General features: G+C 37.7%; 1 protein-coding gene across 1 annotated transcript in view; it reads left to right on the forward strand.

Annotated features, from left to right (window-relative positions):
- The window catches only part of DYRK1A (dual specificity tyrosine phosphorylation regulated kinase 1A), an 80,362-nt gene that overhangs the window by 27,769 nt on the left and 39,204 nt on the right, over window positions 1-13,389 (forward strand). The gene's annotated exons all lie outside the window — the stretch shown is intronic.

The following is a 13,389-nucleotide window of genomic DNA, read 5'->3' on the forward strand; positions in this document are numbered from 1 at the left end:
CAGAGAAGTATGCATTGCTTATATTTGGAGGCCTGTGACAAATCTTTCATTTGCTGGCTCTGCTTTAAAACCTTTGAATCCTTGAGGCTGGGAGAGAGGCTAGATACATTTACGTATGCGTGCAGATCATCTCTTGATTGACAGTTTTCAGTCGCATCAGCTGTTCATGCTTAAACAGCTTTACGGGGTATATTTACATGGAGTATGTTGGATTAAGGCCAAGATGCTGTAAGTGGATATTTCATTCTGTGAAAACTAAGCATTTGTTCATTTCAGTTGAACGTGTGTAAGTTGTATGTTGATAGCTCAAGTAAAACTGGGCCTAAAGAATTACAAAATGCGGAGTGGCAAAGAAGAGGAAGGAAAGATATTCTAAAGAGTTGATATTTCATTTGTTCTAAATATATCTATGTATGTATAGAGGAATAGCATTTAAAGTCTTAAAATTGAATCTTTGTGTCCTTTAAAATTTGTGGAGCTCCATCAAGTAGACAGTCGTAGCAACTGATTAGTTTCTAGGTCATTTGCTTATTGCTGCGTAGATGAAAATATAGCCCAACTTAAGTGTTAAGACAGTGGTTTGAAAGTTTAAAAGCATTCATGCCACGACTGAATGGAGATATGACAGTACAAAACAGTAGCTTAAGTACCTTACACTGTTTTAGAGAAGTAAGTTTGGTATTTTTATATGTACACTTTCTGTGTTGGTCAGGATTTCTGATGTTGATGAGCTTGTAGAATTACAAGCTTAAAGAATAGAAGTGTATGCAGGATTTTTGAATAGAATGTTCTAATTTTTTTAAAGCCCAAACTCTTTGTTGAGAAGTCTCATGATAGATACGGGTAAAAAGCAGTAGTACCTAACCAAAAGTCACTGAAATTGGAAGTTGGATGAGTAAGATTTGTTTGCAATTTTCTGTTTATTGGGAGAGCCAATATTTGTGTGCTGGTTTTCTGAGAATAAATGTGATTTGCATGCCTCAAAATGAGAAAAGTATCCCGTAATTATTCCCTAATACAGTAACAGCAGGAGTCATATGATGACTCTGCTGATACCGGTCTCAAGTTCAAAGTAGCTCGTGAAAGCTCAGGCCAGAAATTGAAATGTTTTGTGGTTACTGAGGATGATTCCTTTTAGTTTCTTAATACAACTTGGCTTCCGAGAGTGACTGATCTGGGGTTTCAGAGATGCTTGATAATTTCTAAGCTGCCTTTGGCTGAAGAATGGAAGCCTGTGTAGGGTGAAAAACAAAAACAAATCTTCAGTTCATTGAGTATCACTTTATCTATCTGGAAAGTGACATGAAATTTGGGATTGTGTTTGTGTAGTTACGAGACAGATTGATCTTGTTTGGAAGTGTGTGTTTTGCAATTGATTGCTACATCTTGTCCTGCACCTGCTAAACAGAGTAGGACACTGTGGTTGTTTTTACTGTTGTTGCTTTTTTTTTGGGGGGGGGAGTGGGGTTTGGAGTGGGGTGGGGTGGAGGTTACCTCTATAAGGATGGTTGGATTTAAAACAAGTGACTTTCTGGCTTGGGCTTTGTTGTTTTTTTTTCCTTCTTAAGTGTGATGTAGTAATATGTAACTAGGAATAATTAGCTGTCTGATCCTTAAGTTTCTGAAGAGCCTTCTTGCTTGACCTTTGCGAGAAGACTCACGTTTCAGTTGAATGTGTAAGGGGGACCAGTGTAGATCTACTAAACTAGAAGTAAGTGTTCAGAAGGATCCTGTCCTTCATGCCACATGCTGAGTAACTGGTTAGCAGTTAATGTTGGAGAAGTGTTGTTCTTGAAAGCAGAAGGGAAAGAAAAGTGGCTGCATGTCAGGAATTGCTCTTTGATGATGATGAGTTCTGCATTAAAACACGAGGGATTTCATACTGATCTAGACCTTCCACAGAACCATTAACAGCATTGTTCTGAATGCTGAGAGCAGCATGGAAGTAGGGGAATTGTTATCAGATTTATCTTCAATGGATTTTTTTTTCTTATAATATTTTATGTATTTTTTGCATCTACTTGAACTTATCTAGAGGTTGGAGAATGTAAAATTATTAAAAAGAAGTTCAGAATGTTTATTTTCAGTTGTGCACTAAGAATTTATCATGTATTAACTTCATATTTGACTGTGTTCAGTCTTTCATGGGTAAATTTGCACGTAGAAAACATCAAAATAATAGTTGTATCTAACTTGTCTGTTTATTTTGGTAATACACTGAACACATGAGAGGTTCTGAGAACCAAGGAAGTGATCAAAAATGTGAAAATGCTATATTCAAGTTTGAAAAAATATTGGAAGCGATCACATTGTTCTTAAATTCACAAAAATATTGTTCATATTTGGAATAGGAAAAAAGCCCATTGGTATACTACTCAATAGTATCAGAACTGAGTAAATAGTAAATACTTATATTGCATTGCTTATGAAGATGTAACAAATGCAGAGTAAAGACTTCGGGTAAGTTCTTAGGTTGTGTTGAGCCTTTGCAAGTAATTGGGTGTTGGTTTTATGTTAGAGTGGAATGAAAACTAAGAGTTGTGCCTCGTCTCGCATTCGTAATATTCTTACCACAGATTTCATTGAATTTATAGCTGCTTTAAAGAATACTTTGTGTGACTAGAAAAACAAACGAGTAAAACAAAATCACAAAAAGAACCCCTAGACCCTATTGTTGTATAGTCAAAAGAAAAACAGGTTCAATGCCACTGCTCTGTATTTTGAAGTTCATCTGTTTTACATTACCACAGAGACACTTAGGTAGATCTGCTATAGTTTGTTTGGAGCTATTTTAACATTTACCAGGAAATTCCAGAAACTTATTAGGGCATCACCTTTTTATCACATACCTGTATTTTGCTGAATTTTGTAGAAATGATGGATGCATTATCTGTGCTTCCACTTAGGTAATTGCATACCTGGAGTCTCTTCTGTGAGATGTATGTGGCGTTGGCATAAAACCAGAATTGGATTAAAAGGGGGCATATGCTTGGCCCATGATATAATTCTGTACTGAAGTGCAGCGTGAGCTGGTTCTGTGCTTTCATTCCAGTTGTACTGATTCTGTCAGTAGTTTTGTCACATGCTTAACTTTGTCCTTACAGGCATTTTTTCCTGGCTGTTCAGGTCTTGACTGTGCAGATTTTCATTTCATCCTCCAAAAGGAAGATGCCAAGAAAATAATGTAAGAGACAGGGTTGCTTATTAGCAGTATTAGTTTTAAATACAGATAACACGTTGCATGAATCGGAATGCTTTTAGGGTTAACCACTATTTTTGCATAGGTAACTCCCCCAGCAGGAGTTGTTTGTGCTGTCTTTCTGGCTGTTAGTTTTCTGCCAGCACTTGTGAGAAAGCAGCCAGGGGTGAGCTGAACACTATTGCTTACTGAAAAGCAACAGTTATCATACAGAAAGTGGAAGTTCTGCTTTTCTGAGATGGAGTCATTGACCTCAATGAATGATAACCTTGAAGTCAAGAGACTAGATTAATGCTCCACTTTCTCTACCTGAGATCAGAAATGTGAAAACATAGACAGCTAAAGTTAGACTCCTGCATCCATATTTAAAAAGAAGTTGCCTATTTAAAAAATAAGTAAGTTTTCCCCTCCTCCAAAAGTACCTGTGATATTAAAGATGTAGTCTTTCAGCCTCACTCCCCGCTGGAGAGGAAAGAAGTTACAGTGATGTCTTTTTACCTGTTTCTGAGTTTTGTCTTGGAAGTATGGTCTCATAGAGAATGCTACGTGACTTGTTGAGGAGTAGGCCAAAGCATCTGAAATAGGACATCATTAGAGGCCTCCATTTTTATTTAATTTGCTTCCTCTTAAGAGGGAGCAACTTTGATAAGTTTAAATTCCTCTGGAAAGTTGTGTTAGTAGTGTTGTGCTTTCCATCTCTGGAACTTTAATGTGCACTTTGTAGTAGAATTAATTGAAATGCTTCCTTAGGCAGAAAGATAGCAGTGATGTTGATGTGAATGCTCCGTGAGGCCCTGGAGGCCTTGGTTGGCAGCAGCCAGCAGCAGCTGACTTCCTTAGGGCTGTGGAGAAAGGGAGGCATGCAGAATTCCAGCTGCTGTCACCAACCCTCCCTGTCCTGTCTTGGTGGAGCTGAGATGGCAGCATGGTGGGCCATCAGGAGATAGGAGAGTCAGGGCAAGTTTGCACTTTCAAAAGCCTTACAGCGCTGTGTAACGCTTCAAATAAAAGCCTATTGTTTCAGTGTACTGGAAAATTAATAGTACTCATGTTGTGTCCTGATTTATGTGGTTGTCTTTTTGGGAAAAAAAGAACAACAGAAAAACCAACAAAAAAACCACCAACTTTTTTTGAAATAATGTTCAAGAAAAATTAAGTGATAATCATTGTTTTGCTAAAGAGTAGTTGAACTTCTGCAGCAGTATCGTGAAGCTGAAGTTTGTTTCTGTTACCTATTTCTAATAGCAAAAACTCATTTAGACTTGAGCAAATATTTGTTTTTTGAACAAAAGTTAAAAATTCAGATTAAGAAATATGATCTTAACCATTATACAAATTGTTACACATTTAAGAAGTGTTAACCTTTCTTTGGAATTTCTGATTGGCCCACTGAGAATGTCCAAAATCTCAAGTGAACATAATACTGTGAATTTAAAGTCCTTCTAGGGCCCTTAAATTCATTAGATGGGTAGCTGGAGCGAAAAAGCACACGTGGTGTTGGAGTGTTCAGTGTGTGAATGGAAAGCAGAAGTTCTCATGGGTAACACAGTAATGGGATGGCTAGGACTGCATTTAGAGCTGTTAATATTCTCTGAGCATTGTGATGGATCAAATAGGCTTTCTGGCTCAGGTGTGAGCATTTGTGTCCTACACCTCATGCTGTGTAACAGGCAGAGCTTTTCTGTCATGTATTGTGTGCTTGGAGTAGCAGTCTGTCATGGAGCGATGCTGTTTATGTGGCTTGGGTGATTTCTGAGTGACATTAGGAGTGGTGCACAGGCTCTGAGGTGAAGTGCAGTCTTTTGCAGGAATAGCAGCAGTCTGTACAGAGGAAGCTTCTTTCCTTGAACTCAGCACAGAACAATACTCGTTCAGGAACTTGCCCTTCACAGCTTTCTAGGAATCATGACTGGAGTCTTGTTTTCCTAAATTACATCCTTCGGTTGAAATCTTTCGTTGGTACCTGCACGCAGCAGCGGGTTCATTTGGATTTGCTATCTGTGGAGACAGAACACCCTCAGTTCGTCAGTTTCAACTGGCTGTAGCACTAGACATGCCTTAACAGTAAATTAAATGTGCACTTCTTCAATTCTTTAGTGCATCCTATAGTATAAATTATGCACTCAGTTGTAAATACCCTCTTTCTCTGTCTCAGAACAGTTATATTCTTTGGGGGGTTAGGCTTGAAGACAGAGTGGGAGAGGCCGTAGGGGGGCTCTCTTAAAAGCCTGTTCTTAGTAGTACTTGATAGTTATTTAATAAGGATTATGTTGATGCTACTTTATCAAGTAGGGTACAAGGACTATGTAAATACTGTTTACAAGTCTTGCTGAAATTGGACATCGTGACATCTTAAAAACTGTTCTTTCTCTGGTCGTACTCAGTCTGCTGCTTCCTATTCAGTTCATCTCTTGATATATGGTTATTTGTACATCAATATTCACTGTTATTTCAGAGAGTAGTGACCACATATTCTGACAACCTGATGTATAACTGTTACGTCAAGCTGGTATAATTTCAGCTTGTGGATCCAAAATATACTAAGACTTGATTATGGCGGTTTTTGTCTAGGTGTGCATAGGTATTCCTTTCACCACATTTTATGATGATGTCTACGTCTTAACATGAAATTAATAATCTATGCTTGTCAACTTGGATGTTTCTGTAAGACAACTTAAGGACATACTTATCAGATGTTTTATGCCACTAGATACAATTCTAATGTCAGGTGGTCTAGTTAAAACTTTCTGTACTAGGAAAAAAAAATAAAACTTGGAAAATAGCTTGAATCTGAGAATGTTTTTATTCTCACATTTTCATCTTGAAGCTCTTTTTTTTTTTTAACATATTAGTTGATAAATTGTTACAAACAATGATTAAATAAGAAAGCAGGAAGCAATCATTTGTTTTTTATGAATGGTGGTGAGACATGAAATGTGTTGGTTTGACCTTTCAGTTATCCTGGCAATGGAGTTAGTGGATAATTTGCAGCACAACGTATATTGATCAGCTGAAATGACATTCTGTGGCTTTGTTTCTGATGTCCAGCACTCATTGATACTTGCATGTAATTTCCATTGACATTTTTGTGAGTTAAGTACTTAAATATCTCTGAAGATCTTTTTGTAGTGCAGCCAGGGGCAGTTCTCCACCATATTTGTTATAAAGATAAAATAGGTGGCAGCAGTTCTCTTTCAGACCTGGAAGAGATTTGCTCTCGATTTCTACCTTGCCTGTCCTTAGCCATGGCAATTTATCAGTGCCTGTTAGTTCTTCCTTTTTTGTTTTGTTCTGTTTTTTCCCCCCATCTCCCTGGTCTTTAAGATTTTGCTTGTAATACAAATAGCTCCTATGGGGTCTCTCAAGGTTATAGCTTTTGCTATAACATTTTTCTATATTCTTATGTTATCTTTCAAAAGAAATACAGCAAATCTTAAAGCAGAAAAAAAAAAATTAACTGAATTATATTTCATTGTCTTCTGAGTCCGACATAAAGTTTGGTACACAATCCAATGCTATCACCTTGTGTTGCAGAATTCTTTCTAACATCATAGGAATTCTTGTGCTTGTGCATCTTGCCTATTTGAGGTTAATACATTGCACTTATTTACACGACCTCCTGAATATAAGGAGGATCAAGGTATGTGCCCTCCAGGAATTACTGTAGAAGGATCAGGTTTACAAAGGTAGGTGAAATTAATGTAATTCTTACCTGGTTTGTGAACAAAAGCAATGTTTTATTTGGTTATGCAGGTAGTAAAGCATTTGAGTAGAGAAGAAGTGTTATAATGGTGTGATTACTGTCCACAGTTCTTTGCTTTTTCACCATTCCAGTGAAGTAAATAACCATTTCTGATGATACATGTAGATCTCTCTACAGGTTGCAGCAATTACAGAAGTACAATAAGTGGGCTGAATACAAACATATTTTGATGGATTATTCTGTTCTGAACGTTAGCTTACTGTAGGTAGTTCTATTCATCTTTGTAAGGGACACTGCATATGTCTAGATGGTGTGAATTGGCACTGTAAGTTTTTATATACTACTGAAAGTATATATGCTTTTATCTGTCTTATATTAGTGCAAGTTCTGACAATCTACTAATGTCTCATAAATGATCAGATCTCCTTATGCAAAATGGGCCAAACGTGAGAATGATAAGAGATGATCTTTATGAATCTTGGCTTGCGTATATTACATCAGTGCTCTTAATAAGCTAAACTAGGTAAACATTTACTATCCACTAGCAAAGAAGGTTGTGCTACCTTGGAATACAAAGCTGGGTTTGCCATTTGAAATACTTCACTTAGTAAAGTTTATCAAAACGTCTGTGGCAAAACAACAGTTCTCCATCATACTTTCATTTCTGCATGTATATATTCTGTGCTTGGCTGTCCTCATTATTAACTGTTTGTTCTTGCTCTTTGATCTCTCTATGCAGTTGTTTGATTAGAGCATTAGCTTCCTTTGGAGCAAGCGTCTTTTGCCCATGAACTCTGCATTGATGAGGCCTCACCTCGAGTACGGTGTTCAGTTTTGAGCACCTCAATACAGAAAGGACATGGAGGTACTGGAGCAGGTCCAGAGAAGGGCAACAAGGCTTGTGAAGGGCTTGGAGAATCAGCCCTATGAGGAGTGACTGAAGGAACAGGGGCTGTTTAGTCTGGGGAGAAGGAGGCTGAGGGGAAACCTTATTGCTCTCTTCCAGTATCTGAAAGGGGCTTACAGCAAGAGCGAGGGCTTGGTCTCTTCTCTCTGGTGCAGGTGACAGGACAAGGGGAAATGGCCTCAAGTTGTGCCAGCGTAAGTTTAAGTTGGATATTGGGAAAAACTTCTTTACAGAAAGGGTTGTTAAGCACTGGAATAGGTTCTCAAGGAAGGTGGTTGAGTCACCATCCCTGGATGTGTTTAAGAACTGTTTGGATGAGGTGCTCAGGGACATGATATAGCAGAGGGTTGTTAGTTAGGGTAGTATGGTTGGGTTGTGGTTGGACTCAATGATCTTGAAGGTCTTTTCCAACTTGAGCTATTCTGTGATTCTATGAATCAGATTGATTTGGTGAAAGTCTTCAAGCAAACAGGGCAGTTTTAAATGATAGCTTCTGGCATGTGTTCCTTCCGTCTTTGTACTCTGATGGTTTTTTTTGATAAACTAAACTAAAAGTATAAAAAGCATTCACACTTAAACCTGTTCTGAATTTTTTTCTTTTTTTTCTTTTTCCCCTTGCCATTTTCACTGTTTGGAAGGAGATTTTCTCAGAACATCAAGACACAGTATCTGTAAAGTACGCCAAAAGAGGTGCAAGAGCAGATGTAGCCAGAAGAGATTTGAGAATAACGGTTTACAGACAAAATTGCCCACTTCTCTGTTAGTAAATTGAATGTTCCCAGTCACTGAAGTTGATCACATGGAACAGCGCACATCTGTGTGAGTTAACTGTCCCAGCCTGTAAAACTGGGTGGCTGCCTGAAAGCTGCGTGTTGGGAATAGTTCCTGGAACACGGTGACTGCTGCGTGTCCCCCAACGGTTTCTGGGGAAGAGTGTTAGTTGGAACAGATACTACGTATGCAGATTTTAGTCCTGTTCTTGGGAACCTTCCTTAGCCCAACTGAATGCACTAGTATAGATGTACACAGCTGTTAGTTCGCTGTGTGTGAAACTATGGAGTCCACTATTATCTACTAGTACTCAAAGGACTGGTAGAACTCTTTCTTTTTCTTTCCCTTTGGACTTGCTGTCTTGGAAGGATATTTCTTGGTCAAAACAAAGAAAATGCTGTTCTTCTACCTATTGCTGTGTGTATATATAGAAGTTATATAAATATATATGAATATAACCTTTTTTTTTTTTTTTTTTTTTTTAACCTGGAGGTGCAGAAATACACCTTTGCTTCAATCTCAATTACAAAGCCTTTCTGTTGCTTTCCTGCAAGATTCCTATTTTTAATTTATTATTTTTTAATTTTATTTTATTTTTGTGTTCTATTTGTTTTTGTTTTCCTCCGTCTTCTGATAGCTTTCATCTGCAGAGTTATTCTGTGGCTTAGGCTGAGTTTATGAACTTTATGGGTCTTCATGACTTTTCTTCTGAATAAAAGATTTTCCTCAGGAAAAGAAGCAATTTCACACTTAAATCAATTGGTGGATTCTGCAACTTTTGTTTAGAATGCTGCGTTCAGCTTTGTATTCCTGCAAATATATTGGTAGCAAAAGGCTCCAGGCAGCAACTGTTTGTATCTTGAGAAAGGCAAAAATTAGTTGTTGTGTTTTTTGTTTGTTTGTTTTTTTTCCTCTTTATGTCTGGAGGCATGTGGAGCTCCAGGGGAAGGCAAGTAGTGAAACTTCATTCTTTCTTGGGAGAAATCCAGACGCTATCGGCTGCCATCCAACTGCAAAAATTCTGACACTCTGTTCAGAAAAAGTGCCACCAAAATGTAGCTAGCTGAATATTCCACTTTTTCAATAGAAGGCAGTTTCTTTAAATAGAATTTGGGAGCTAACTTTGTCTACAGCAAAGATTTGGGTTAAAAACACTGCCAGATCTACCGTGACGTCTCTATACTTGAAGTCTTTCACTCCAGATCCAGGTATTCAGCTCAAGTCCATATTAAGAAAGCTCAGGAATAATTGGTTTCCTGTAACTGCGCATCTGTAGCCTGTATAATTAAAAAACAAAACAAAACAAAACAAAAAATAAACAAAACAATGTATTTCTTAAGAAAGGATAGAAGTTGTTAAGAGGAGAGAACAGTATTTGTGCCGTGGTCTTTTTTTACATCCTGTTTATGTTTTAAGAGCTTTTTTAATACAGTTTTATTTTACTTAGAATCACATTCCTGACCCCACCCCCCTTTAAAAAATAAAAAATGATAATAAAAAAAATTCTAGCAAGATATTTTAGCCATCAAAAATCCACCTTATCCTTGATAACAGGTTACCAGTAGCTTCATCTTTCCAAGAAGCTGCAGTAAGCCATTAGGAAGATGGTTAATCTCCCTCTTATTTAAGCCTTTTGGTCAATTTAGAGAAAAGTGAATTGGTGTCTTATAAGCAAGTCTGTGTAGCAGGCTACTTAGACAGAGGGATTTGGTTTCCATTCAAGATTAGATTCATGATCACTTATCTAATGAATCAGACGAATTTTCATTGAATATTGGGTAATTAGACGGGTATCGTACTGTTTGGATTTAATGGGACCTTTCTTTCCTTATCAAAGTTCATTCAGAAATATGAACTATCTGCGAGAGTTGATCAGTTCTTGAAAAAGAAGAAATGCCTTGGAAAATCATTGGAAGTGTGGACATATATGCATATATTTGTATTCCTATTTAAGAACTTTTGGAAGGTTTTGTACAACTATGTATCTGTGATAACCAAATGATAAAGTTACATACTATTTGACTAGGAATTTTGGTCAGTGTTGAGAATGTCTAAAATTCTATTGCATCTGTGAAAATACGTTTGCTTGGTTTCTTAAAAGCGACAGTAGCTCTGTTGTCCTTGATAAAGAAAGATAAAGAATATCCAGTGAGAGATAAGTGGATAGGTGGGGGTGACTTTATTTCGTCTAAGATCTGTTGCTGTATTTATCTATTTGTTATGTTTCTCCATATTAGTATTTTATGTAAAGACTGCTTTCTGAATTGGCACCCGTTAGCTCAGACACATTTGCTTATTTTATTATTACTTATACATGTCAAGGTTAGATGTTTGAGCATTTTTCCTTTATGCTATCACTATAAGCTCCTTCACTGAAACTCTTTGACCATGGATTTCAGTAAGTAGAAGAATTTTTGCTTCCCACTGCAGAATTCTTTTCTCTTCTCAAAGATGATATTGGAAACTTTGCAATCTGAAGATGAAAATTTCTACATAGAGTAGAATAAACTGCAGGAGCCCATTGGGTCCCAGTCTTGTGTGGAGAGGTTCATCCCATGACAGGAACATATGCTGACTCCTTTTGGATGATGAGCTCAGTCTAGGTCAGTCTTTTACCTGTTGGAACTTTAAACCCTAGGGAAGTTAGGAGCACCATTAAGTTTCATGATTCTTTCCGCACATCACTATTTCCGGCCTCAGAATAAAGCAGACTGATAACTGTCTTCATCTTTCTATTCAAAAAGAGTAGCTGCCCCCTAATCATTTGTGGGTGCTGTGCCCATGAGCAATTCTGTTTTGCTTTGTGGTCAGCTGGTTAATCTCCCTTTCTCTTGCAAGATGTCCCCCATGTTTTTTGGGCCTGTTGAGGTTTCAAGAAACTTTCACCATAATATCCTATCTGTGGGTATGGTAGGGTTGGACCTCTTTTAAGATAAACAGCGTGTGAACAAAATTTCAGTCTTTTTAGCAAAACTGAGCTAACTTGATGACAGTTTCTGTGTATATAGAAAGCACCATGCTGTGTCTAAATATGAATGTGGTTACTGGTTCACTGCAGAGGTCTTCACTTCCCTTTAGATTCTATGGAAATGGAGCTGACTGGGGATTTCATTGTTGGTAGGAATTTGTGTTTTATGCTCAAGAGGATGACTTTGGTACATGCTTATGTAGGTAGACAGTTCAGGTTGTATTACTCTTTGTCTTCTCTACAGTTGTGCAACCCACAGTGAAATATAATTACATCTAAGGAATGTTGTCTGTGTCTTAAATCCTTGTAATACTGTCCACCCATCATCAGTCTCTGCCCAGCTGTACATAAAGTTGAGCTGTTGCTGACATCTTGAAACACAGGATTATTGGCTACTCAGTTCAGCCAGTACAGTCCCAGTCTGAAGAATACAATGTTTCTTCTCACAAATGATGGCAAAGGTAGTTTTTGTCATTTCTGTCCACTCTCTTTTAGTTCCTAGACATTTTGCAAAAGAAACCTCAACTTACCATTTTGTGGTGGAGAGGAAGAGAGAAAAAGGGCAACTTCTCTGTGGTGTCTTCTGTTTGAACTAAATAGGAGTTTGTGAAGTTGTTAATAAATACGGTGTTTCTGCAAGGTCCTACGGAAGTTTTCAAGAGCCGGACTGAGACTGACTGACATTTTGAAACAGTTTTATGCTGGTTAGTGCAGTGATGCCAGTGAACACCGCGCTGCTTTCAACCCAGATGCTTTGGCAAGTGTATCAGTTTCATGTGTTGCTGCTGCTTGGCATAATGGCTGATGCTACAAAGCAGTAGCAGGTGGTTTGGATTTTTTTCTGCTCATTTTGCACCAACTTCCTTTTTTTTTTTTTTTTTTTTTTCCCCCATTGGCTTTGGAGCATGAGAAACAATATTGCTCTGTTGTTTTTCTTTCTTTTTCTCTTTCTTTTTCTTTTTCTTTTTCTTTTTCTTTTTCTTTTTCTTTTTCTTTTTCTTTTTCTCTTCTTTTTCTCTTCTCTTCTCTTCTCTTCTCTTCTCTTCTCTTCTCTTCTCTTCTCTTCTCTTCTCTTCTCTTCTCTTCTCTTCTCTTCTCTTCTCTTCTCTTCTCTTCTCTTCTCTTCTCTTCTCTTCTCTTCTCTTCTCTTCTCTTCTCTTCTCTTCTCTTCTCTTCTCTTCTCTTCTCTTTCTTTTTTTTTTCCCGTTAAGGATTTTCAACTCTTTACATGTGCTTGGCAAAAGATTTGCTCAATGGCAGTGTACTGGCTGGGGGTACTAAGTTACCCAGGTCTCATTTTCCTTTGTAGATGTCTTCTAGATGACAGATACAAGGCCTTGATTATATTTCCCCCCAAAAAATTAATCACCGTAGTATCTGAAAGTCCTATTACTTTCAAGATTGTTTTGTAACCTGATTTCCGATCCTTCTGCACCCCTTTCCAAGCATCTTTTCTTACAAAATATTAATATAGCCAGCAGTCTGATGCCTGATTTTTTTTCACCCATGAGAAGGCGGGTGCTTCAAACTGCTTCCCCCTTACCTGAACATCTACTTGCTAAAGGAGCTGTTAAAGATGCACGTCTCCAAGAGCACATTTACCAGAGTCCTCACACGTGGTAACTGCATGCCATCCAAGGAGCTGAATGTTTTGTCAGCAAATGGTTATATATGCCCATTCATTCCATAGAGCATGGTATGCATAGCTGAAGAGATAACGTGCCTTACTGCAGTACTTCTTGGATTACAAAGTTTCCTGTTAGAATGGAATTAGAAAGACGGTGGTTTATTTTGTTTTGCTTCTTTTTGTTTTTATTTTTTTTAAAGTAACAAGATCTTGT

The sequence above is a fragment of the Coturnix japonica genome, chromosome 1 (genome assembly GCF_054131305.1).
Source record: "Coturnix japonica strain WE chromosome 1, WE-NBRP24, whole genome shotgun sequence".
Classification (NCBI taxonomy): Eukaryota; Metazoa; Chordata; class Aves; order Galliformes; family Phasianidae; genus Coturnix; species Coturnix japonica.